This window comes from Cryptomeria japonica, chromosome 2, assembly GCF_030272615.1.
Source record: "Cryptomeria japonica chromosome 2, Sugi_1.0, whole genome shotgun sequence".
Classification (NCBI taxonomy): domain Eukaryota; kingdom Viridiplantae; phylum Streptophyta; class Pinopsida; order Cupressales; family Cupressaceae; genus Cryptomeria; species Cryptomeria japonica.
In genome coordinates this window covers 275,409,947-275,437,786 of record NC_081406.1, presented here as the reverse complement: position 1 = coordinate 275,437,786, position 27,840 = coordinate 275,409,947, and positions in this window count along the sequence as shown.

Genomic DNA, 27,840 nt, shown 5'->3' with positions numbered 1-27,840 from the left:
GTTTAGTTAAAATATCTACAATCTGCTCCTTAGTAGGCACATAAACCAATCTTACTTCCTTTGCTTCCACCTTTTCCTTCAAGAAATTGTACCTTATAGAAATATGTTTTGATTTGGAATGAATATTGGATTATTTGATATATCAATAGTAGCAGTATTATCACATTGAATAACAATAGGATCATCATAACTTACCCTTATATATTTTAACATTTGTTTTATCCATAAAATCTGAGTACAGTTGGTAGTAGCAACTACATATTTTGCTTCAGTAGTAGAAAATGAAGTACATGATTGTTTCTGTAGTACCCCTGCCCTAATCAATTTCTAATCGTGGTTTAATCTTGGTTAGTTTATTTTAATATAATGATTATAGTCAGATGTTTGATTTAATGCATAGCTGTTGATGTGGTTCCCACACTAGTTGTATGCAAGTTGTTTAGTGTTCCTATTTCGTGATATTAATATCGGGCTAACGCTTTCATTAAATTTTATATATGTATGCATGTATGACTCTTGGTTGCAGGAGATTTCAGGTACAATGCCGCATGAGTGCGAGGTTCGTCTTCACCTGGATTTGCAGGTTTGAGTGTACCTCTTTAATCCTTAGAGTCGGTTTAGTCGGTCGTAGGACCCTAGTGGACCTTAGTCGTGCTCAAGTGAGCATCGTCAGTCGCCGTCGGTAATCCCTTTTTGGTTGGGTTTGCGAGTCGTCTGTTTGGTTGACCTTCTCGGTTTGCGTGCTTGGTGTGTATGGTTAAATTGATTAATTAGTCCTTAGTAATTATTTTGATTATATATGTATTTGTGCATTAGAGATTAATGGACTAGATTAATCGGGATTTCATTATGCGATTTTCGTTGATATTGGATTGCTCGTTTTAATTTGGGAGTAAGTTCAATTAAACAGCTGATTCTGAATATTAAATGCATTTTGTATATGCTGTCGAAAAAGAAAGTTTTGTATTTAATTGCAATAGATTTAATTGTATTCTGTTGGCTTTTGAAATTAGAAAGGGTAAATTGAATTAAATGAGAAAAATCGAATTTTAATTGGAAAGCAATTTAATTGTTGATATAGTTAGAAAAGAATTAATTTTGAGAATTATTTTTAAATAAAAATTTTAATTCCAAAAATGGAATTTTGGTCAACTCTTCCTTATAACCTAAAATTTTGGGAAATTTAGGAGGATGGACATTTTTGGAAAATATTTTGTTGGAGAAAGTTTTTGGATGAAATTTGGGGGGTTTTGGATGGGGAAGGATTCCTGGAGTTGCAGATTGGGGCTCTTCAGCAGATCTTGCCAGGAATGCGAGATAAGGTAGGATTTAGAACCATCTCTTTGATTTCTGATTGTATTGTTCTTGTTTTTTTTTCAAAACCAAATATTGGATATCAATTGGAAATGGCTGTTCATGAGGAACTCTTGTTTAAATCTCCATTGGGTATTCTCAAATTCAAATTCATTTTTAGAAATTAAATGTTGTTGGGAAGAATGGTTGAGTTATTGAGTTTAAATGCCCATTTTGCCCAAGTATGGGTTTTGTTGAAGAAATTATCATAGTTTGATATTCTTCAAATTTTGTTGAGGATTTAAAGCTTTATCCTTGCTGGGAAAATCCTCATTTTAAGGTGATTTGAAGCTGTGTGTTTTAAGAATAAAAAATAAAAATTGGTTGTTTTAAGTCTCTGGGAGGCTGACTGTGTTTTTAATCACAGTAAATTAATTTAAAAAAAAAAAGTAATATTTTGTTAGTCTCTGGGAGACTGTTTTTCCAGACTGTGTTTTACACACTAAGCAAGTTTAATAAAAAAAAATATAGAAAAAAAAATAATATTTTTAACATCCCATGTGGCTAGGCACAAACCCCCACCACGCGGGAGGCAGCTGCTACCATGGTAGCGGACTGCAACCAAAGGTTAGCAGCGCTGCCAATGGCAACTGCCTGCTACCTTTGGTAGCAGTGCTACCATGGGCAGCGAGAGCTCCCAAGGGGGGGCCCACGTGGGGTTCCACGTGGGTACCCTCCCCTTTTTGCATGGTTTCTTTTTATAAAAAGAAATAAAAACGTTTTTTTTTAATAGTTTTTTTTTATTATCAAAAAAAAAATATAATATTTTAATATGATTTAATGTTTAATATTTTTATTAAGTTTTTTGATTATTATAAATATTGGCATTTAATTAAAAATTCAAGTATGAGTTGTTATTGATTTATTGTATAATGTAAAAAAAAAAAAAATAGTTAATATTCAAAACTCATCTTATTTTAATGCATATTTTGGTAATTAAATACTTAATTTGTCACTTTGGTATTAATTATTAATTTGTTATATTTAATCAATCACGAATTATTAAATATATTCATTAATTAATAGTTAATTTTTGTAATTTTCTTTATATGCTCAAGGAAACAATTTGTTAATCTGGGAATGGATTTTCTTTATTTGGCTTCCCTAAATATGTATATTTCCTTGATCTGTATAGTGTAAATTGGTTCTAGAAAAGACAAACTTGTAGGATTTATTTTGAACTAGTACGTCAATGATGTTTTAATTGAAGATTAAATATCTTAATTAATTGGTCAATGGTTGTTTAAATTATATTCTTGTGAAATTGGTTAAAGAACTCGTTATGGCGTATTTTTGTATGTTCGATGCAATGAACCTTAGAGAGTTAGAAAACCAAGAACAATCTATTCCTAGATGAGGTAGATAACTGTAATCTGATATAGATCTTGTAGGAAACTTGGTCGACTTTTACTGTTTAGATCAATTCGGAAAGATTGTATCTGTTGAATATTACCTATGCGAGTTTAATTTCTGTATTCGCTTTTGCTTATGAAATGGCAAGTCGTGCTTTGTTTGTTAGGACCCAGTCGTATGGAATGATTTGGGGTACCTGTTTCTGTCCTCAGTTTTGAGTTGACTGTTGTTTTGTGGTTGTGTCATATTTGGTCATATCCTTTGTGTGGGTGTCGAATGATGAGTCGTGTTTGACCAGATAGTTGTTCCCTCCTTCTTGAACTCCGTTCGTCCGACCATGTGTATTCCTTGGTTTTTGAGTTCGTCTGAGTATAGTCTAGTGTCGTATGGGAAAGTGGCTTTCGATTGGGGGCCACGCCCAAAGTGGCTGCTGGGTAACCCGTCGAAAGTGAGTCTAATAAGTGATAACCTAACAGTAGATTAGAATGTAATCTCTAAGTAAGATAAAATGTGCCTCACACATGGGACGAGTGCTAACATAGACCCGACATGCTGTGAGAAGGCCTGAAATGGCAAACCATCACCCTTGTCTTCACGAGAGGATGTGTGGGTCCACATGAGGCTTGGATGGGCCGGAGGCTCGGATTAGATTGCCAGGGTAACCCAGTGTATGGGGCCGGGACCTATGAAGACTTGCCATGGTAACCATACCAGGTTGTGTGATGACACTTGTCCCTACGTTCACTAGTGTGTTGTCGTTTGTCCTGTTAGGAGTACCTTTGTGGGTCGTCCTTTTGTCTCTGCCCTTGTGAGTATCGGTTTCATGTTAGACCTTGGGTGGTGATGGCTCAGTCTTGTGGATGCTCTTCTGGACCTTTGAATTAGCTTTGATTATGTTCAGCTGGATCCTTTCTTTTTCAAGGATCGTTTATGTATTGATTGACCGATGTGGTCGTGTGTATATTGTTTATTTTCGCCTTGATGGCCGGATTGTAATGGTGTAACCTCTTGTACTCTTAACTTTATTATTTATCAGAGGGATCTTGCAGTTGAGCAGACCCAGAGATGTAGCCCTTTAGGGGTGAACTCCGAGATCATTATGGTGTTATGTGATGTTATTCTCTTATGTTTCCCTTATTCAGCTTTGTCATGTATATTTAGCTTATGTTAGAATGGATAAGTGGATAAATGGAATTAACTTTAAATGCTTATATGCAGTTCTTCTTGAATGCCTTTTGATCGAATGCATAAGTGGTTTAGATGAGATTTATCATAGATGCTAGTATGCAATCGTCTTTTAAAATGCAATAAATTGGAATATGAAAGAATGTAACTTAGAGTAATGGAATCTATTCAGTTGTGGTTAGAAAATTAAATATGCTTGAAAAGATCTCATATGTTTATGATGAAATTCTAGTGTGTTAGAATATTAGATGTATGGCTTGTATTTCTTATGAAAAGCTTGAATGAAGATTATGAATAGATCTTAATGGTTGAATCTTTGCTTGTGATTAATATTTCCATCTTGTGAAAGAAATTATCCTGATTAAGAATTATCTCGTTATTACGATAATTAGCTTATTGGACTAATTGTGTGAGTTAGGTGAATTGTGGAATTTAAGTAATCTCGTTGGGAAACTCTTTAGGTGTTAGTTGATGTCTTCCGCTATGTAATCTGAATCTTTGATATCTTGTTGTATCCTTATGTTGTGTATCTTTAAAAAAAAATAAAATTATTGCACTCTTATCTTGTATTTTGGCTTATCCCTTCGGGGTTTCCTGGCGGGGCATTACAGTTTCTTGTTAAGCCATGAAACCAACTTCTTCCCAAGAAAGAATGCACCACTGATAGTGCTCTTCCATTCATCTACATCTCCTGCGCAATCACAATCTGTATATGCACATAATCTAAAGTCATCATTCTTTGGATACCATAACCCAAGGTTTGTTGTACCTGCCAAATACCTGAATATCCTCTTAACAACAATATCATGAGTTTCTCTAGGATTTGATTGAAAGCTAGAGGCAATACAAACAACATTCATAATATCAAGTCTAGTCTGAGTTAAGTACAACAATCCACGAATCATTGGTTTGTATCTAATTGGATTCACTTTAGAGGATTCATCATCCTTTGACAATTTGCAACTGATTATCATAGGAGTACCGACATGTTTGGAATTGTCAAGTCCAAATTTATTAACTCCTTCACATACTTAGTTTGACAAATGAAAATACCTTTATCAATAGCTAGCCTTCTCCTAGTCATCACACCTTTTCTTTTATCTCCAATTATTTGATCTTCAGAATGATTTAGTTTCACATACCTAGGAGTCTTTGAATTTTCTTGATTTACTGACTCTTTCTAATGTTCCTCTGTCATAGTTAAGTTTTTGTTGTTACCACAGTGACAGGTTCACTATTCTGAGCAGCTTCACACATTACTAGTTTAAATCTGATAAATTCATCTTCTGGTGCATAGTCATATGATCTGATCTGATTAATGCCATGTTCATCCACCTTGACATTTATGCTCTTTGTTATCCTATTCAATCTTTTGTTATAACATTTATATGCTTTTCTCTTGGTAGAATAACCCAAAAATATTCCTTCATCACTTCGAGGATCAAAATTTCCCAATGCATCATCTCTTCTAATGCAACATTTACTTCCAAAAATTATAAAATATTTGACAGTAGGAGTATGACCAAACCATAATTCATAAGGAGTCTTACCAGTATCACTTTTTATGTGTACTCTGTTGAAAGTGTATACATTTGTATTGACACCTTCCCTCCAATAAATATCAAACAATTTAGCTTTTGTCATCATAGTCCTTTCCGCATCCAATATGATTGTGTTCTTCCTTTCCACCAATCCATTCTGCTATGGAGTTCTAGGTGCAAAAAGTTGTCTTCTGATTCCATTCTTCTCACAAAAGTTGTTGAATTCACCAGATGTAAACTCATCACCTTGATATGATCTCAAACACTTTATCTTTAGTCCTGTCTCAGTCTCAACCATAGCTTTGACTATTTTGAATTTCTCAAAAGCTTCATATTTTTCTTTCAAAAGTGCTACCCACATCATTCTAGAATAATCATCAATAAGTAACATAAAGTATCTGTCACCTTGAAAACTTTTAGTCATTGCCATTCCACACAAATTAGTATGAATAAGATCAAGAATTTCATTAGATTTATTATGTATGCTTCTAAAATAAATTTTGACTTGCTTACCCATTTGACATTCTCTACATATCAGATTATGAGGTTTGACAATTTTGGGCAAATCTCTAGCAACCCGTGTTGAACTGATATTCACTATGCAATCAAAATTTACATGACACACCCTCTTATGCCATAACCAACTTTCATCAATCTGATCAATCAAGCAAGCTTTCTCACCGAAGTTCAAATGAAAGATATTTTCATTGGTCTGAGTTCCAAAAGCTATTTCCAAACTAGATCTATTGATGATCTTACATTTTCCATCCTTGAATTGTAAATGAAATCCTTTATCCACCATCTGACCTACACTTAAAAGATTATACTTTAAACCTTCAACATAATAAACATTATCAGTGTTAGTCTTACCATCCAATGATATTGTTGATAAGCCAAAATAATGGCTCTATTTTGATAGATTTTTCTCATAGAATTTCTGCTTAGGTCTTGTGTCTAGGTAATATTTGGGTCAGAAGACTTTCCTAGTTGATGTATTTTTAAGTATTTCTAGAATTGATTCATCATATACCTAGGGTTGTTATCTAATGATTTTTAAATGGTTCATCTATGCAAATTGTCTAATTCAATCTTAGAATGTGGTTTAATTTATGTCATGTTAACATCAATAGATACACATGCTTTTGTGCACATTAACGTCATGATGCAGGGTCAGCCAAGAAGAAATAAAGACTAAGCTGGCGATTAAGAGGAACATCAACATGCTGCTATGATGCAAACCCATTCAAAGTGGATCAGCATTGAAGAAGATCATAACCACTTGATCACTTCCTCAGCAGAGCGGTTTGTGGAACATTCATAATTGTTCCTAGTGGAGCTTAAATCTAGGAAGGAAGTCGCACTATATCTTCTCATCTGCAGAATAATTGTTGTTCTATTTTCTTACGCTGACTTCTTCTTTAATACAATAAACCTGTTTGCCTATTCCTTTGGGATGTGGGTTGATCAGTTAGGAATCTATACTAAAGTTTCCTTATAAATAAAAGGTCTCTATCTCCTCTCAAGGAGGATGAAACAATCATAGAATTTATAGTATCCAGTTTTCAGAGTCATGTATTTTGCAATCAATTTGGAATAAAGAAGACAATGTTATTTTGAGATTATCAGTTGCTATCTAGAGTTCTAGATATACTCACTCAAGGGGGCCCACTTGGTGAGTAGTTTGTGCTTTTTCAGTTAATTTCCATCTTGCAATAGTTGTTGTTTTGGCATTCTACTGTTCCTACAGTCACTGGAAATAGTTCCTGTGTCTGTTCCTGCAGCCACAATGGGTAGAGTAGCTCCTATCCGTTGGCCAGAACATTGTCATTTAGTAGCATTTGCTTAAGTTACTTTTAGTTGTGAGTTCTGATAAAGTATTAGTTCATCATGTTTTTGCATATTTATTTTAGAGAATTTCCTTTTCTAGCAATAGGATAGAATGGTTGCAATTTGAACTTAGTGCACATATAGTGCTCACCCGTTTGAAGTTTACATCCCTGGTCAATAAAGTAAATGAGCCTTTGCTACAGGAAAGTTAGTTGTTCAGTAAGGATGTCCAATCCTTGAATTGATTTTTTATAACCTAGTTGCCATTCCAATTGTGAGGACTAACATTTTTGGTGCCGTTGTCGGGGATGGTGCCAAATTAAGAACCTGTTGTAACCATTAGTTTTAAACCTTCTTAGTTTGCTTTAAGAATTAGCTCTTATAATTCCTTCATAAAATATGCATGCATAGAAGAAGAAGAGATGCATTAGGAAGATTTCTTCCCTCACATTCCACTCGTGAAATAAGATCAGATCAAGCCCCATAAATAAATCCTTTTGTTGAGACTTTCGTGCAAACTAGAAACCAAGGTGTTTTTGATTTATTGGAGGGAGACCTTGAATTTTTAAACGAACCCCCTCAGAAATTTTTTTACCTTTAGTTCTTTATCAAGGACCAATGGTAGCAAATCCTCCACCTCTGCCTGCAAACCCAACATTTGAGTTTCCTATTCCTGACCAACATGATAATGCAAACTTGAAGAATATACTAGCCTCCTCTCTTCCAAAGTTTTACAACTTGGTCACGGTAGATCCAGATACCTTTCTATTCAAATTTGACATCCTCTATAGAAGTTATGACTATACCACTGATGCCCATAAACTCAAGTTATTTCCTGCTACTCTGAAAGAAAGCTTCTCTTAGGTGGTTTATGAGTTTAGGTAGAGATGTAATCACTGCCTGGGATGAAATGAAGGGAAAACTTCTTGGAGAAGTATAAAGATTATTGTAGGGGAATGGATCGACATGGTGATGATATCTTCTAGATGACAAAAAAAGAAGATGAGAGTCTAGAAGATTATCTTGAGAGATTTTTGTTCAGTGCCAGGAAATCCAAGCATAACACCTTGAGTGAAGAATCTTTGAAATTGATTTTTTTAAGGGGAGTCAATGAGGACTGTATTGAATCATTGGACCTCATGGGAGGAGGAGACATTACTCAAGTTCAATGGGATGACATCAGGAAGATCTGTCAAAAATATTTCGTAGCTTCAGCCAAGAAAGAAAGACACTATAGGCCTGGCTCTTCAACACCAAAAGCATCTACAACAGTTTCAAGGATGGAGATAACTCATTTGCTAAAAGACTTTAAAGAGGATATTATTAAAATTATGGCTACTCAGTTGGATATACTTCAAGCAAGGAAGAAGCATGAAGAAGCAAAGGCCATGCTCATTGAGTTTTGTCCTCATTGTCGGTAAAAGAAAAAAGGACTGCAAGTGTAAACTCCTCGCTATAATTGACAGCCAGCAGGCTCCTCCAGATTTCAAGCCAGTTTAGGAAGATGATGAAAAACTCTTTTATGTTGCACAACGAAGGCCTTGGCCTTCGAGACAAGGTATGCCACAAGCTCCATTATCTTTTTCTGGTCCTTATATGAACTTTAATGCACAAAATAATCAGTGGCAACCTCCATATTCCCAAAATTTTGGGAATTATACTCCTTAGCCTTGGAATAGCTCTCAAAACCCTTGGACCAATTATCATAGCCCTTACTTTTAGTGGAAGTAGCCATAAGGGAATTGGTCACCACCTCAAGGTAACTGGTAACAGTCACTGCAATGGAGGGAAGGACAAAAATGGTCAAACCAATCATCAGGTTTCTTGGAGCCACCACAATAGTCCCAACAACTGGCTTTAATTCCACCAACTCCTAATGCTACTCCACCCAAGACAAATCAACTGCCAACACAACCTGTGCTAGATCCCAATAACAAACCTCATCAATATCAACAAGTTTATTCACCTAATCCTAATCAATATCTTGCATATTCTCTTCATATAAGTGATATTCACTTACGGCCAGGAAAAAATTTGCCTGCCTCATCTCCTCCATTTATAATAAAATTACCATCTGAGGAGATTTCTCAAGATACTACGCCTCAGAGATTACTTTAGAGGTGAATGTTTGCCAATGGCGAATTTTTCACGTCAGCGACTCGGGAAATGGCGAATATTTTATACCGACAGGGGGTGGCCATGTCGCTAGAACATTACCAATTTTCGTCAAATTCATGACCCGATCGCCATATGTTTTATGTAATTAAATGTTTCTATGCAAGGATTTCACCAATACAATATACGGTGGACACATGGTAAATTTTTTTTTTTTGCCTACACTCTCTGAGGTTGCCTTAATAGATGACCATAATTCGCCTATAGGCATGTGAATATTTGTTAGCTAGGAGGACCCAATTCACCCGACATTTTGCCGACACCCGACATTTTGCCGACATGTGTCTCCATTCAGCCCAACTTTTGCCAACTATATTGTATTTGCCAATTATTTGGACGACCCATAATTGCCTCGAAAATTACAGAAGTCGTGTTATAGTTAAGCGAGATTCGCCAAATATTTGTATACCATATAAAATTCTCACGGAATTTGCCATATAAGGATTGGTATAAATACATGCAAAGATCAGATCTATCTCTACACAATTTGGTGGGTTTTAGGCTCTGAATTATGATTAATAGAGAAGTTTCAGACTAAGGAAAATCATTGTTGTTGACTGCATTGGTGACTGCTAGTGACCTAAAGGTGAGCGATCATATTTTTGAAGTGTTATAATGTTATTATGAATATATCTATATTTGTTTGCACTGTTGAGTTCATTTTTATTCAGTGGTGACCCGTCAGTGCCAAGTGGTCAGTCGGGACATTCAGACCTCAGACATCTAGATTGTAGGTCGTAGGGCCAATGAAACATATATTATACTTTATAGTCTATTATTGCTTCTTCAATAAATTGATATTTTTTTGGTAGCCTTTATTTCATTGGAGATGTCAAATAGGAAGAAGGGTAGGAAATCTGAATGCGGGGAAGGCCATGAGAGGCCAACAAAAATCATAACGTTGTCTTCATACTTTGCCTTTGGAAAAGAGTGTGGTGAAAATCAGGAAGGCACATCATCACAAGTACACATACAAAATTCACAACCTACACCGCATGTTGAAGACGACAACGATCCTGATAACTTAGATTAGATGATCTTGAAGAAGATTATTTGGTAGATGCCCAAGTTAGCTGGAATGATATAATCAACTTGGGTGATAATGCCATTGATGATAATACACGGAAGGGGAAAAGAAAAGCCAGATAAAAAAAGGATGAACCACAATAAAAAAAGGATCAGGAGTGGGATATATCAGTGAGGAATTTTCAAATTAATTGGGTATCAAAGTATCCAATCATTGAACTAGTGGAGAATCCAATTGAAGGCGAGCCTCCAATAGAATGCAGGTGTAAGATTTGCACTTGGAAACATAACAAGGAAATTAGGTTGCAGCTAAAAATTGACACCATAGAAAAGCATATGGGTAAAGTTTATGTAAAACAAATGATAGACGGGGTTGAAAAATTAGTGATAAGATGGAAAACATAGGAGGAATGTAAGCATGTGAGGAATGTTGAAGAGTATTATTTTCATGATAAAATACAAACGAAGCCTGTTGAAGTTAAAGGTTCTATTGAAGCTAGTTTTGGAAAAGCAATGCAAATAGAACAACTGGGAAAAGCTGTTCAGTTAAGCGTTGTTTTTTATATTTTGAGCAGAGGGCATGCTATAACAGATTTCCCATCAATTAGTGGTTTATTACACTTTTTGAAAGTTCCTAACTATCCTAATAGACACTGGTCAATAAACAGTGGATGGGAATGGGCAAGTTGTCTTGCTAAGGTTGAAAAAGAAGATGTAGAAGAAAAAATAAGAGGGTCAAACTTTATTGCATTTTCTTTAGACGAAGTTACGATAGTAGACAATAATTCATGGGTATGCATGCATGTTTGTACTGTAGAAAATCATACCTGCCAACCTCATCTACTATTTATTGCTAAAATTAAGGAGAGTGCAACAACGGAAAATTTATTTCAACTAGTAAATAGAAGTTTAATTGAATATGGAGGTATAGATGACATGACGGTAGCCAAAAAATTGGTTTGTATTGGAGCAGATGAAGCTTCAGTAATGCAAGGTCACATGAACAGTCTTTGTACAAAGATTGAAACTTCAATTGCACCATACATTACTGCAATTCACTGCATGACTCACATAATGAATCGAGCTTTTGGAATTGTGAGCAAGTTTGCTTCGGTAAAAAAAATTGAAATTTTAATTAGAGAACTCTACTCACACTTCTGTCGAAGTCGCAAGTGATTTATGGAATTTCAACACTTTGCTAATGGAATAATTGATGGGAATAAGCTTCTCAAGGATAATGATACCAGATGGATCTCTTTGGATGGTCCAATGCATTGAGTTTTTTCAGAATATCCATCCTTGGTTGGACTATTTCAAACAACTCACGACAAATTAGATCAACCAAAATTTCTTGACCTTCTTCGGAGGTTAAGTAATCTAGAGACACTCTTAACTTTAGCATCTCTTCTGCCCATGCTAGAGGAAATGAGGAATATTATGAAGGTTGCCCAAAAAAGAGCTCTGTATATTGCAAAATATGCTAAGCTGCGGAAGATCACACGCATGACCCTCGACAATCTCTATCAAAACCAACCACACTATCTGATGAAAAATTTGTTAAGTGGCGAGTGTAGACACCTAAAATTGTCATGTCTAATTAAATAAATATATTTATTTATTTAATTATTTTAAGCCTAATTCTTCTATTAATTAAATAAATCTTTATTTAATTAATTAATTCATTTATCCTCTTCTAGGCTTATTTCTCATTTAAATAAATACATTTATTTATTTAAATTATCTTTTTTCTAAATTAAATAAATATTTTATTTATTTAATTGATCCCACTTCTTCTATTAATTAAATAAATCTTTATTTATTTAATTAATTCATTAGCCTTTTTCACATATGACACATGTCATTCATCTCTTAATTCCTACACTACCTACCCTTTTATTATTTTATTATTTCCTCTACGTACCCTCTAATCATAGCCGACCTCTTTTACACCTCTCAATCTTATCTCTCCATTTCTTACAGTGTCTTCTATATAAGGAGATGCTTCCTTCATTTATCAACCCTAATCAATCTATGCATCCTGGCTAACTCAATTACGCACTCGACTTCACTACACTTTGCACTTTCATATGTGAACCTACTTGCAACCACATTTCCATTCTTTGTTGAGCTCTTGTGCACATAAAATCTGAGAGCAAATATATCAAGCAAGATCAATGGAGATAGGAAGAATGGAGATCCAAACCCTATTGGACATGTGATGGTATAATCTTTGTGATTTCATTTGATTTGCATTGTCTTAGGTAATCTTCATATGTTATGGTGGATCTTTGTTGTTGTTAGGCTAGGGTTTTTGTGGTTGAATTCATTTAGTCTTTCATCATTGTTGTTATCCATTTTCACCGTATAAATTTTGGCATGCTCGGTGGGACTCTTGTCCCTTTTGCATTTAACATCCTTGTTGCAGATTTTGTGTTTTTGAAGTTGCAGATCTGACATTTTTTGACAACATTTTGATATTTTTGCATTTGCATACTTTCGGATCGCGTTTTTGGTTTTCTGCCACATCTGAGACATCTGGGATCGCATCTGCATCCTTGGCAATATATATATATATATATTATAGATTCTGGAAGTCGCGTCTATGTTCCCTAGGCGCGTCTATGGGGTTTTCAGGCGCGTTTGTGTCCAGAAGCCGCGTTTGCATTCTGGAGCCGCATTTGTGTCTCATCTAAGCGCGTCTATGTCCAGAAGCCACGTTTGTGTTTCTGATAACCGTGTCTGTCTGCACTTGTTTCATTTTGGGTTTCATTGATTCAGTTTTTAGTCATTCGGGTTTTCAGATTTGGTTTATTTTGAGCTAACATTTTCAGATCTAGCTAACATAATTGGTGCAGCTTGTCTTGAAAGCAAAAACATATTGTTGAAGGCCCCTATTTCATAAAGTCTTTTGGGTTTAAAATTTACCTAACTTGTGTGCTTGCAGGAAGGGGTGATCATTTGAAACAATCCAAACTACTAATAGATCTTTGTTGCAGGTCCTTGGCAAGGTTTTTTGGATTTTTATTGTGTGCCTTGTTTTCATAGACTAGAAAACACTTCAATTGGTGCACTAAAATTGAATCATTGTCTTTTGTGTCTTGAGCAATAGGCTCTTTTTGTTTAATCTTTAGAGGGCCTGTCTCCCTGTGTGGTCATTAGGACTACTAGTGAGGAGAGAACGACCCAAGTGGTAGCAAAAGAAAAGCCATCTTCTTCCAAACCACTATAAATAACTGTATCCATGGTGAAAACTATGGATAACATGTGCTGATTAGTTCATACCGACACTATGTCTCCCCATAAACCCGTTTGATCAAATTTATTTGATCATTTGTAGGGCGTAACCCCTACCGGCTGGGAGCCTTCTGTATTTACAGAGCTGAAAGTGCCGCATGTATGGCCACACGAGCGGATGCCCTTACTAGCACCTTTTTGTTTTAGAAGCCAAAATCCTTCTAGTTGTTGAGGCAGGAGGTTAGACCTCTGGTAGTGGTCCACACACATACGGTTCTTAGTAGAGATACAAAGTTTGCCACAAGGAGTTTTCGTGGGGACTGATGCTTGGCTGCCTTGAGAAGTGAGTGCCGAGGGTGGAGCCAGTGGGGTCAAGCATCTAAGTATCTGCTCTGAATAGCGTAGCCTTGGGGGAAACTCCATGTGGGATCAACAACTATTGTCTTGGCCAGCCATAAGAATTATGCTTGACTTATTTTGAACAATCAAACATTCAAGACCAAACAACAAACATCGTGTCTTTTGTGTCTTCAAGTGTATGCAAAATATTTTTACATCAAACAACACACTTGTCTTTGAGTCATTTTGGAGTCAAAACACTTGCAAACATTGAGTCTTCAACAACATTGTGTCCTCTTGTCACGAAAAATAGTCAAACATTTAGATTTGGTTACAACAAGCAACTTCACAGATTGGAAAAATTGCACAAATTTTGCAGAAATGTGTCTGTGTCTAATAGAACCACGTTTGTGTCATATAACCGTGTCTGTGAAGGACAGAAAAGCATCTGTGTTTTTGAGAAACTTTGCATTTACAACATCTCAGAAACGCGTCTATGTCTGTCAGAATAGCGTCTGTGTCCTTTAAGTGTGTCTGTGAAGTATACAGGCACGTTTGTGTTCAGGATTGAAAACTTTCATAATTCAGCAAACAAGAACAATCAATTTCAAACTTATTGAGCTTCATAGGTTATCTCTTCAGGTTTCCATCTAGCATTCAACCTATCTTTGGGTCTCACAAAGTCCATCATTGCTATACATCTTGCATTACATACACATTTGTCTAAACTTGAGTCTAAAGGTCACTTGCTTGTCCTCAACATACTTTGTCAACACACTACATACAACAACATTTTGCTAAGTGATCCCTCATCAAGGTTTATCACCTTTGGGTCTCATTTGGTTTTACTTAGAGTCAAGGTCAACTTACCTCATCAAGAGAAACTATCATCTCTTTGGAAGCCACACCTACTCTACTACATACATACTTGGTCTTACACTTTGGACATTGCAAGTAAACCTCAATTTCATTTACATTCCATTCAACTCTTGTTCTTCCATACTCTTTCCATTTTCATCTAGTCTCACACATCTTGATAAATACCTAGTTCATGGTTGAAACCCGTTCCCAAAAATCTAGGAGAGAAACTAAAGAGGCTCAAGAGTCCGCAAACATGAGTTCTTATGAGTATGACAATGATATATTTTTCAATTCTGATCATACTACATTACCTGACATGGATGCTTATAGAAACATTCCAAATGTTAAGAACATGGACACTACAAACAACAATGATACACACAATGACAATATGGATAACTTCTCCGTACATTTAGCAGAAGTGGAAGACACCATTATGAATCCCCATTTCAATCGATTGGTTGAGGAAATAATGAGGAGAGATAGACAATATTTTCTACAAGTGATGGCACAAAGTGGAGCCAAGATCCCTCATGATTTTGACATGTCTCAAATAATGGAAAATCAACCTTTGCAACAACCTCACTCCAACATGGATCAAAGGAGACCTAATAGTGGAGGCAATAGAGGACCACATATGGTGCCTGAATCACCATCATCTTTGTTTCAAAAACCAGAGGTCCCGCATACACATGGTCAAGCATATGATACTCACCTTCACAAACCATTATGGAGGTCTTATGTAGAAAAATATGCTCAATCACATACCAATGCTAAGGATCAACCACCAAAGCAATTGGATATTCAAAGGCATGCTCAAAATTTGGACACAAGGAAACCTCGCATCAAATTTGGGGGCAACACACTATAACAAACTCATGACATGCCTATAGAGTATGGCATACATGGACAAAGCAGATATTCCATTCCTCATCATGACTCTATACCAAGTGGTCCTTATACGCAACATCATTATAGACCTCCTCCATATGAACATGTGTATGATCAATATCATCCATATATGCAACATGCTTCTCCTCCAATTGGGGCCTCAAGCATGGGGTATGGTACAAGAAGTCGATCTCCACCTAACAATAATTTGGAACAACAAATCAAGGACTTACAAAAGAAAATGGAGGACATAAATACACCGAAGCCAACTTACACAATGAGAGACATATGTCCCTATCCATTTGACAAGAGAATTCCAATGCCTCCTTTTCCTACACACTTTGTGACACCTAATTTTGATAAGTATAGAGGAAAAGGGGATCCTAAGGCACACATAAGATAGTTTTTCACAGCTTGCATTGAGGTAGCTTCAGAAGAGACATATTTGATGAGATTATTCCCACAAAGCTTAGGTGATCAAGCTATGGAATGGTTCTCCCAACTTCCACTTGGAATTAAGTCATGGGGTGACTTAGCTGAGGCATTTATACAACATTTCTCATACAACATAGAGACAAACATATCAATCACTACCTTGTGCAACACCAAGCAAAAAGAGGGAGAGTCTTTTGCATCATTTTTACAAAGATGGAGGAATCTAGCCAGCAGATGCTCTTGTGAAATTCCACAAAAACAAATGGTAGAAATGTTCACTGAATGTTGACAAATACATTGGCTATGATCTAAGGAAATCTTGTTTGTCCACCTTCAAGGACGTCATTGAAAAAGGCTTAGTGACAGAAAAGGTCCTAATCGAACAAGGAGTCATTCAGATATTCAAGGAAAACAAAGATGACTTTAAAGGAAAAGATAAGCCAAGATTTTGGAACAAAAACAAGAACACAATTAATGATGGTGTTTTTGATGCTAATACAGTGCGACCCAAAATTGTTTTTTCAGGATCAAGCTCTACAAACAATCAAGTGAATACTCAAACAACTTCTAGATCACGAAGGAAGTACACCCCATTGGGAGAACCACTTAAGTCTATTTTCAAAAAGCTAGTGGCAAACAAAGTAATCACAATTCTAGATTTTCCTCCATATGAGCCAAAGGTCAAACCAAATTGGTGGAATGATGATGAATATTGTGAATTTCATAAGAGAAAGGGTCATAAGATAGGAAATTGTCATCGACTGAAAAACATCATACAAGATCTCATTGATAGAGGTGACATTGAGATTGAAGGACACTCATCCAATCAAGAACATGAGATGTTTAAGGAACCATTCCCAAAGCACGACAAGGGAAAAGCTGCAGCCACAGATGACCAAACCAACTATACCAAAGCATCTTATAACTATGATTCAACTATCAATCACATTTCAATGGATAATTATGTCTCTACCATTATCATCAAGGACAAAACGCCAGAGAATTCTACCCAAAGACCCAAGATTATCCTAAAAGGCATTGGATCTTCTTCCGAACCTACCTCTGAATGTCATGTTACAACCCATCGAGGTAAATTCACTTTGCAAGGTGCTCCAACTAAAATCATAGCTTCCTCATCAACCAAGCCTGAGTATGACCTTGTAGAACAGTTAGGGAAGACACCCGCGCTAATATCCATCCTTGAACTCTTACGTATATCCCCCGCACATAAAGCTATTCTTGACAAAATCTTGAGAGACACTGTTGTCCCTACTAATCTGAACATGGACCAGTTTCAAGCCATAGTGGGATACCTTTCCATTCCACACTCCCTTACATTCATAGAAGCTGATGACACCTCTGTAAGTCAGCCACATAATGCAACTTTACACATTGAAACCTTCATACACAGACATCAAATAAAACGAGTTTTGATAGATGGAGGAGCAGGTCTGAACATTTGTACATTGAGAACTATTAAACAATTGGGATATTCTGATAAAGCTGTGAATTCTACAAACAAAATTACCATCAAGGCATATGATGATGAAGAGCATTCATCCAAAGGCACAGTCACCTTACCTCTCAGAGTTGGGCTAGTTACAAAGGATGTGGTTTGTGAAGTCCTAGACCTAGATCTCACATATAATATATTACTAGGACATCCTTGGATTCATGAAATGAGGGTAGTCCCATCTACATATCACCAATGCATTAAGTTTCCTCATGATGGAGTTGAAATAACAGTTAATGGGGATCCTAATCCATTCATATATTGCAATAACTTGAGACTGAAAACTGAGACAATCATTCCAAGTAATAGGGAAGCTGTTCCTTCTTCTGCATATATTGATCTTGAGTCATTAAAACCTTCGACATCAAAACAAGGTGAACTTAAAGGGAAATTCTAGGACAAGGGCATGGGTGAATACACTCTGAATCAAACCACGTACTTACAAGTCATGAGTTCACCAAAAGAATATGGAAGACCACATCCTAATAAGCAGGTATCTATCATTATACTCAAATGGGACCCTACTATCTTTCAAAGATGGGGTGAACTGGAAGAGGAAGACCTATACAAAATGCTTTACAAAGACCTTGAAAATGATACACAAGATCACATCAACATACCATGTGAGAAGTATGGCAAAGGGTTCAAGATTCTACAAAAAATTGGGTATGATGGCAAAATCCCTCTTGGCTTAAGAAAGGAAGGCATCATTGAACCTTTACAACCTGAATTGACAATCAAAAAGGAATGCTCAAAGGGAATTGGTTTCGTGACTTCCAAGGTCCACACTCAAAAGACAGAAGAAGCATTACAAATCAAAGCTGCCAAAATGCAACAAGAAAATCGCTATTCCACAGACTCCAACGAATGGGAACGGGGTTTAGACAAATCCTCTAGTGACTACGAGCTCACCGAGACATTCAGAGAGCTAGATGAACCCATAAAAGAAGAGGAATTTTATGAAAAATTCAAAGTTGGTCAAGAAACAACCCCGGAGGGTGCCGTACAGTCCTTGCCTCTAGGTCCTAGGTTGAAATCACATAGAATGAGAACACCTATCCTAGAATGCGCTACTAGTGATGATAATTTGGATTTGTTCATGATCAAGACTGATCAGGAGAGTGCCAACGATGACCTTGATAATTACCTCGACATACCTGAATATAACTGCATCTTCACTCTTAGCCCCGCTAACTTCGAAGACATAAAAGGCCTCCCCCTTGTTCACCACCAACTTATTGACTGGGACCATGAAGGACCTGCACAGTTTGACACATTCCAAAATGATGAAGCCTTTATTGACTATCTTGGCATACGAGATGATCTTCCCCCTGGGGACCATAAAGCGGGATACACTATAGAACTCAACAGCGTGGCATATTTTGGTGAGGGTGCTGGACCTTCCAGTCGCAAAAATATAAAAATAAAAACAAAACAAGGGTCTTATGGCAAAAAACCACACTGTGGCGCTGTCTGACCCCAAAAAAGTAAAAAGAAAGGATGTATCTGAGGGCAAAAACCTCTCTGAGGCACTCAAAGATGGAAGGCTCGACATTCTCCCAGCATCATATGAGGAAAAGTCATGCATGTTGGTAGAGGAGACTATCAAAACAAACATTGGTACAGAAGAAGTTCCTCACAACATATTCCTGGCTCAATCTTTGACAGAGTCAAAAAGGTCAAAATTCATAAGTTTCTTCACAGAACGACAAATCAACTTTGCATGGTCATACGCTGATATGCTTGGATTGGATCTGGAATTGGTAATGCACCAGTTGACAGTTAAACCAGGGGCAAAACTAGTGAAACAAAAATTAAGAAAGATGCATCCACAAGTCACATTATTAGTCAAAGCAGAGCTTGAGAAATTATTGGATGTCAGATTCATACGCCCAATTGATTATCCTAAATGGATCTCCAACTTAATGCCTATCAGTAAACCAGATCATAGTATCAGAATATGTACAGATTTCAAAGATATCAATAAAGCTTGTCCTAAGGATGATTTTCCATTACCAAATATTGACTTGATTGTCGATCTCACAGCAGGTCATGCGATGTTATCCTTGATGGATGGATTCTCTGGTTACAATCAAATAAAAATCATGCCTGAGGATCAGCACAAAACAACATTCACTTGCCCTTGGGGAACTTTCTGTTGGAATGTCATGCCCTTGGGCTAAAAAATGCAGGTGCTACATATCAAAGAGCCATGACTACTATCTTTCATGATCTCATGCACGTAACTGTGGAAGATTATGTTGATGACCTCTTGAGTAAATCAATAGACAAAGATACACATTTGGACATACTTTCAGTCGTCTTTGATCGGTTGGAAAAGTATAAAGTACGATTAAACCCCAAGAAATGTGTCTTTGGAGTAACCTCCAGGAAGCTCCTAGGATTCATTGTATCAAAAAGAGGAATCGAAGCCGATCCAGCAAAAGTCAAGGCCATCCTAGAGATACAACCACCATGAAATATTAGTCAACTTTGATCTTTGCAAGGGAGAGTCCAGTCCATACGAAGATTCATAGCACAACTTGCAGATAAGTGTAATCCTTTTCAGCACTTGCTAAATAAAAACATCAAATTCAAATGGGATGATAACTATCAACATGCTTTCCAGATACTCAAAGATTATCTTCTGAATCCGCCAGTTTTGATGCCACAAGTTCCAGACTAACCTCTATTACTATACATATCAGCTACTTCAACAACACTGGGGGCACTCTTAGCACAACAAGTTGCTGAGGGCAAAGACAAGGCAGTATACTATATTAGTCGCACATTGGTGGAATATGAGCTAAACTACACACCAAATGAGCATGCATGTCTTGCTGTGGTCTTTGCTTTGTAGAAACTATGACATTACATGCTAACTCATAAGACTAAGTTGGTTGCAAGGATTGATCCATTGAAATACCTTCTCAATAAAGCAACACTTACTGGGCGACTAGCTAAATGGGTGATGATCCTGAGTGAATTCGACATCGAGTATGTGGATAGAAAAGAAATAAAAGGACAAGCTATCATAGATCAGTTAGCAGATGATCCCATGATAGATGATGTTCCTCTAATTTCAGAATTTCCAAACGAATCCATCTTAACAGTGTCACATGCAAAACCATGGCAACTATACTTTGACGGCTCATACACATAGCATGGGACAGGATCTGGCATCCTCTTCATAACTCCTCAAGGGGATTCTATACCAAAATCATATCGATTATCATTTCCCTGCACTAATAACATAACAGAATATGAGGCATTAACAACTGGATTACGGATTGCAGTTCAGTGGAAGATCCAGAAACTTCGTGTTTTTGGGGATTCTCAGCTTGTAATTCGTCAAGCAATTGATGACTACCAAACAAAGGATGAGAAATTAATGCCTTACAAAAGAATGGTGGATGACCTGAAACAACATTTCATGAAATTAGACTTTGAGCAGATACCAAGAGAGAAGAATCGAGCCGCAGATGCCATGGCTACAATTGCTTCACTAATTGATCTACCACCGAATGAGACCTTCTATGAGTTCTTGGTGGATAACCTTTTGGTTCCCTCATATGAAATCACTCCTATTGAGATGATAGGTGTTGTTGGTCCTGAGTCCTAGTTATACGGTTCCATTTTCACATACCTTCATGACAATATCCTACCTCTCGATCTATCCAATAACCAACGTCGCACTTTCATTCGCCAATCTTCTCGATACGTCATTTTAGCCAATATCCTATATCATCGAGGTCTAGCTGGCACTCTTCTTAAATGTTTAGAAAGTGATGAAGCTCAGATTGCATTACGTGAAGTACATGAAGGGATATGTGGTCCACATTCTAGTGGTCCTACCTTAGCCAAGAAACTCATTAGGACTGGATATTACTGGCCCAATATAGAAAAAGATTCATATCAGTTTGTCAAGAAATGTAAGCAGTTTCAACTTCACAGAGACCTCATTCATGCACCAACACAAGAACTTCAACCAATTGCGACTCCTTGGCCCTTTTGTATGTGGGGACTCGATCTCATAGGCAAGATTCACCCTCCCTCTTCCAATGATCATAAATTCATAATCACTACCACCGAATATGTCACAAAATGGATCGAAGCCGTGCCTCTCACACAAGTCATTGGAAAACAAATTGCTACATTCATTCTCAACTATATCATTTATTGATACAGTATTCCTATTTCCATCATCACAGATAACGAGCGTCCCTTCAAAAATCAGGATGTTCGTGAACTCTATGACCACTTCCATATTTCCCATCATTTCTCCACTCCATATTACCCCCAAGGTAATGGTCAAGCTAAGGCATCTAATAAAACAATCCTTAAAATCTTGAAAAAGACAGTCGATGACGCTGGCTGTAATTGGCATATCCAACTTAATCCCGCACTTTAGGCTTACCGCACAAGTATCCACACACCTACAGGAGCTACACCCTATTCACTTGTCTATGGTGCTAAAGCTATCTTGCTTATTGAGGTCGAGTTACTCTCTTTACGAGTCTCTTTGCAAAACATTATCAGTGATGAAGACTACAGGGTCTCTCGCTTACAAGAACTTGAACTATTGGATGAACGAAGACAAACTGCTTTTAATCATCTCAAGGCTTATCAACAACGAATGAGTCGTAGTTACAATCATAAAGTGAAGCCTCGCACATTTGAGGTAGGTGACTTGGTTCTCAGAGAAAATCCCAAAAATCATCAAGACAGAGAGAAGAAGGGCAAATTCGAACCAAACTGGCTTTGTCCTTACATCATCACATCAGCATATGGATCTGGTGCATATCAGCTTTCAACCACAAAGGGTGAACCTTTGGATGATCCTATCAACAACATGCACCTTCGCAGGTTTTACACATAGCTCTTCAGAGTATCCTAATTCAAAATTTTATTTTATTTTATTTTATTTTTATCAAAAATACAAAAAAAATCATAAAAACAAAAAATCATTACTTGGTGAAAACCTGGCAAACAAGCGCCTTGTAACAACAAAAAAATAAAAAAAATTGAAAAAAAAGTAAAGAAAAACATTTTCGTACAACGGTGAAAACCACTTCGGTGGCGCCCTGGGCAAGTACCATGGTGAAAACTGGGTCACCAGCGCCATGTGTAGAGACATTGCTCCTCCTTCCTTTAGGATTCCATTTCATCCTTCACTTTGCACACACTCACAACCTATTCATCTACAATAAAACTTACACATTCCCATCATGGCTTGTTATTGATCTACCCAAGATTGGTTCGCCATTCATAATAAAACCCCTTTTCACCCTTTCCATTCATAATAAATCAGCTCCTATTTGTGGCTAAGACAAATCCTACGTCTAGTGATGGGTGTGGAACTGAGAACATCACATGTTTCGAGGAGTACAATTTCTTCCACTTTTCTTCAGTCTATCCGTGCACAATCCGCAATAAAGTTTCATCTTCTCCACAATAAAGTATCAGTTGCATGGATTCAATCAATTTCAGATGAGACATAACAGCAACAATGGGATTCAACAAATCAAATCTTTTAACAGACTCAGAGAACATTATGGTTCAGTGCTATCTATCCTTTTGTGAAAGTAAACATTGTGACCACAATCAAATAAGACTTATACAAGTGACAAGAGACACTAAACTTGAGGACTATAGTGAATGTTGGTGTTGAGTCTTGGTTTTCTTTTAATTTTTATCTTTTGGTGACATGTCTTTTAGCTTTTTCGGGATGTCTTTGACTAGAGATTCTATCTCCAGGATGTCTTTGACTAGAAAGGCGAGGATGGGGTATCATCACCTATTTTTCTTTGTTGTCTATGGATTGTCTCTTAGTAATGCTATGACTTGTCCAAGGATATGAGGACACTGTGAGTCTAGTATGAACTGGGGCATTCCTTGCTTGTGACTATCTTATCTCCATGCAAACAGGTATAATGACTTTCTGGGTCGAACATATGCCTCGATTGTCATAACCTACTTGCCATAATAAAGCTCAATGATGATAACACACAAGAAGCTCTTTCACTTTCATATCTTCTATCTTCCATCCCCCTTTCTTGATTGACCTCCATCGTCCTTCTTGAATCCATTTAGCCTGCTATCACACGACTAAGTATAATGACACGCTAAAAACATTTGCATCTCATGTAGTTGCACCTGCATTACCACATATTAATCATTTCATACATACATATAGATATCATAATCACATCACATCCTGCACACAACACATGTTAGCACACTTTACATCCTTATCATATTCATTTGCATTCCATACATTCACAATTGCATATGCATAACATATAAAACATAAAAGAACAAAAATATGGCATTTCATCATGTACATATTTGCATCCATATCATAACCATCAGATAGAAACATACATCATGAAACATCTCATCACATAGGTACACATACATATAGCTGCTGCAAAGATGAATCTCATGTATATAAATCAAAAGTGTCATGATACAATGATGTCAAAATACATATGGCTACAAAATCACCCAAAGGTGTCTACATTATCATACAAAATAGTACAAAACTGATACATAGGGATCCCTCTATGGCTATGATGAACTCCCTCCCTTGGAGCCGCCTGGCCTTGACAGAGTCTGAGCCCTAGAAGGACCCACCCCAGGATCATCTCTCTTGTCCCCTCTATCTGGTGGTGGTGGAGGACCCATAACCCCACCGCTAGATGCCTGTCTCCTCTGGCTCCCTCCTGTGGCCATCGTTGTCCATGATGGTCTACGGAAGCTCCTCGCCCGCTGCTCTGGTGGCACTGCCCCATTATATAGGTCTCGCCAGTAACCTATCTCCTCCCCTGCCCGCAGAACATAGGCATATCCAGCCCCTGTGTCCTCTGCTGCTTGCCTCCTAGCCCTCAATGCTATCTCAACCTCAGTATAGCGCTGGAAAGCCTGATCCCGCTCATGCTCTATCTCCCTCAGTCACCTGCTGAGCCTAGCTGTCTCCCTCTCCAGGTCCTGAATCTCATCTGCCTATCCCTGGTAGATCTCCCTCAGCTCAAGCAGCTCATCCTCCTCCTCCTCGGGCCCCTATGCCTTTGCCTGTGGCTCTGCCTATGGCTCCCCTATACTGGTACCTGTACCTGCCTCTGCCCCTATCCCTACACCTATCTAGGACCACGTGCTGCTGGCACCTGTAGTGGCAATCCATCGCAACCCCTCACCACCCGAGCCTATATCTCCTCTCCATCCTCTCTCTGCGGAGCCACTCTCCTCTCTCCAATAGCACCCCGTCTCCTCTGTCGACCTCTCCCCCCACCATCTCCATCATCATCTCCATCTCCACCACCATCTCCATCTATAGGCTCCCCTAGGTCAGTCAGTCATGGAAAGGGATGCTCAACCTAATACACCGTGTACTCTGCATCCACGCCTGCATCCTCAATCTCTGGCCACATATCCCATGGCATCGACACCATCTCTACCAACTGCATCACTGCCTGATCATATGATAGCAATGGCCCAAAGTGTGCATGATCGCTGACTGTCCGAGCATACATCCCGGAACCCCATGGAATCTGCTGAATATGGCCAAACTACCTGCACACCCTGCCAATCAACTGTCTCTCCAATACATAGGGCATCCGCCCAATCAGTTATCTACTCCAGAAAGTATACGGTAGATCCACTGCATCCTCCTCCCACTGCTTGCACTCACGATACAACCTCCATATCACAATGTCGATCTCATCTAGAACTCGACGCCAATGCTCCAACCTGCCAATCCGTGGCTGTGAGGTAATCATATCATACAGACGAACAAAGCTGCATCCATGACCCCTGCCCCTGAAGTGTATCAGTCGAGTAACCGATAGATGCTCATATGCCCACACCTGCAACAATGTAACTCCGTAGCCCAATCCTACGGATCCATGATATACAAACTGATGCAGCTCATAGTACAAGTGTGCCACACACACGGTCCCTAGGCATATCTGGTGTGCTGTGTAACTAGTGTCTCCAAGGTACTCCCCCAGCCCACAGCCAACCCTCGTGTTGCCTTGTCTAGACACCGGAACCCACTGATCACTCCTCCTAGCACTGCTGGTAGTGCCAGTCCTGTCACTATCATGGTATCCCATGCCACGTGTCCAACCCTCATCTCTAGTCCCGGATCCCAGAACACTCGCCTTAGTGCCTCCCTGTCTCCATCTCGATCATAGGGTATCAGCTCCCCATTGATCGGTATCCGTAGAATCCTGAATACATCCTCCAAGGTGACTACCATCTCACCCATCGGTAAATGAAAACTACAAGTCTCTGAGTGCCATCTCTCAGCCAGCGCAGTCAGCAACCCCATGTTCACCCAAAACTCAGGCACATACAGGATATATCTCAAACCCATAGCCTCAATAGGAGCTCGGTCCTCGAATCTCAGCTCTGGTCATAATCTTTGTGTTGACGGGAATCTCTCTCGTGACTCTAGCATAGGGAGGTACTCCTGTAGTCAAGCAAAACAATCATGTCAGTTAAAGTGAAACTCACTGTTCATCACAAAGTGTTGCTTCTATCCAAGTGACACTCACTATTCATCGCAAAGTATTGCTTCTATCCTAGTGACACTCACTGTTCATCACAAAGTGTTGCTATCTATCCTAGTGGTACTCCCTGTTCATTACAAAGTACTATGAGTTTTGCACTCCCTGTTCATCACAAAGTGCTGCTCATATTTGCACTCCCTATTCATCACAAAGTGCTGCTCCTATTGGTACTCCCTATTCATCACAAAGTACTATGTCTTGGTACTCACTGTTCATCACAAAGTGCCTTGATCTATCCTATCTTAGGGCCTCTACTTGAGTGTATCCTCTTGAGTAGTTTCCTAATTGGCAACGTATGTTCTATCACATAATTGTCAAACCTAGCCCTATCTGCTATCCTAGTCTTCCCTAGAGGACCTGCTTGAGTGTATCCTCTCAGCAGCTTATCCAATCGTTAGCGTATGATCATCATAGAACTGTTGATTTGACCTTGAAGACACAAATGCACCTTCATGACATAAACGTGCTTACATACTGCATAAACGCGCCTTCATGACATAAACACGCTTACATACTGCATAAATGCGCTTGCTCTGCACAGACGCGCCTGAAATACATAGATGTGCATATGCTCTACACAGATGCACCTATCCTGCACAAATGTACCTACATTGCACAAATGTGTCTGCACAACATAGACACGTTCACATTTGACATAGACGCTGTTGAATTCATAGACGTGCCTGGCACAAACACAGACGCGCCTAGCCAACCTAGACATGCTTGGCACCAACGCAGACGCGCCTCGATGTTTTGACATTTTTTTTGACATTATCCTAAAGCACATTTATTGCACTACCTAGCATGCATTAATGACAACATTTATTACAACAAAGTACAAGGAAGTTTTGAGGTACTTACCAGCTCTCCTGCATTTGCTGGCCTCTGATATCGATGAACTCAATCGAATCTGTGAACCAATGCCATCACTGCTAACTGCTGCTGCTCTATTATCTCTCTACACTCTGATCTCTTAGATGTGTGGATGACAATGAGGATGTTTTTCCCCTCGTGGTCTATCTTATAGACTACCCTAGCCTTATTCCACGTTCCCGGAGTCAGTCTTCATTATCTCATGACTCTGTCACTCTATCCTATCCGGTTAGTCCATTCTAGCCTTTCTTTCTTATCGAGAGATTGTCTGTGATCTTTCCAGACATTTTCATCCAATCTCTCGAGGGGGCATACCATTCCCATCTTGGGGCAACTTTGTATCAGTTCATCTTATCTTCTTTGAAACAACGCGACAAGCTGCATTGTCTCAAAGAGGGGCAAAATGTAGACACCTAAAATTGTCATGTCTAATTAAATAAATATCTTTATTTATTTAATTATTTTAAGCCTAATTATTCTATTAATTAAATAAATCTTTATTTATTTAATTAATTCATTTATCCTCTTCTAGCCTTATTTCTCATTTAAATAAATACATTTATTTATTTAAATTATCCTTTTTCTAAATTAAATAAATATTTTATTTATTTAATTGATCCCACTTCTTCTATTAATTAAATAAATCTTTATTTATTTAATT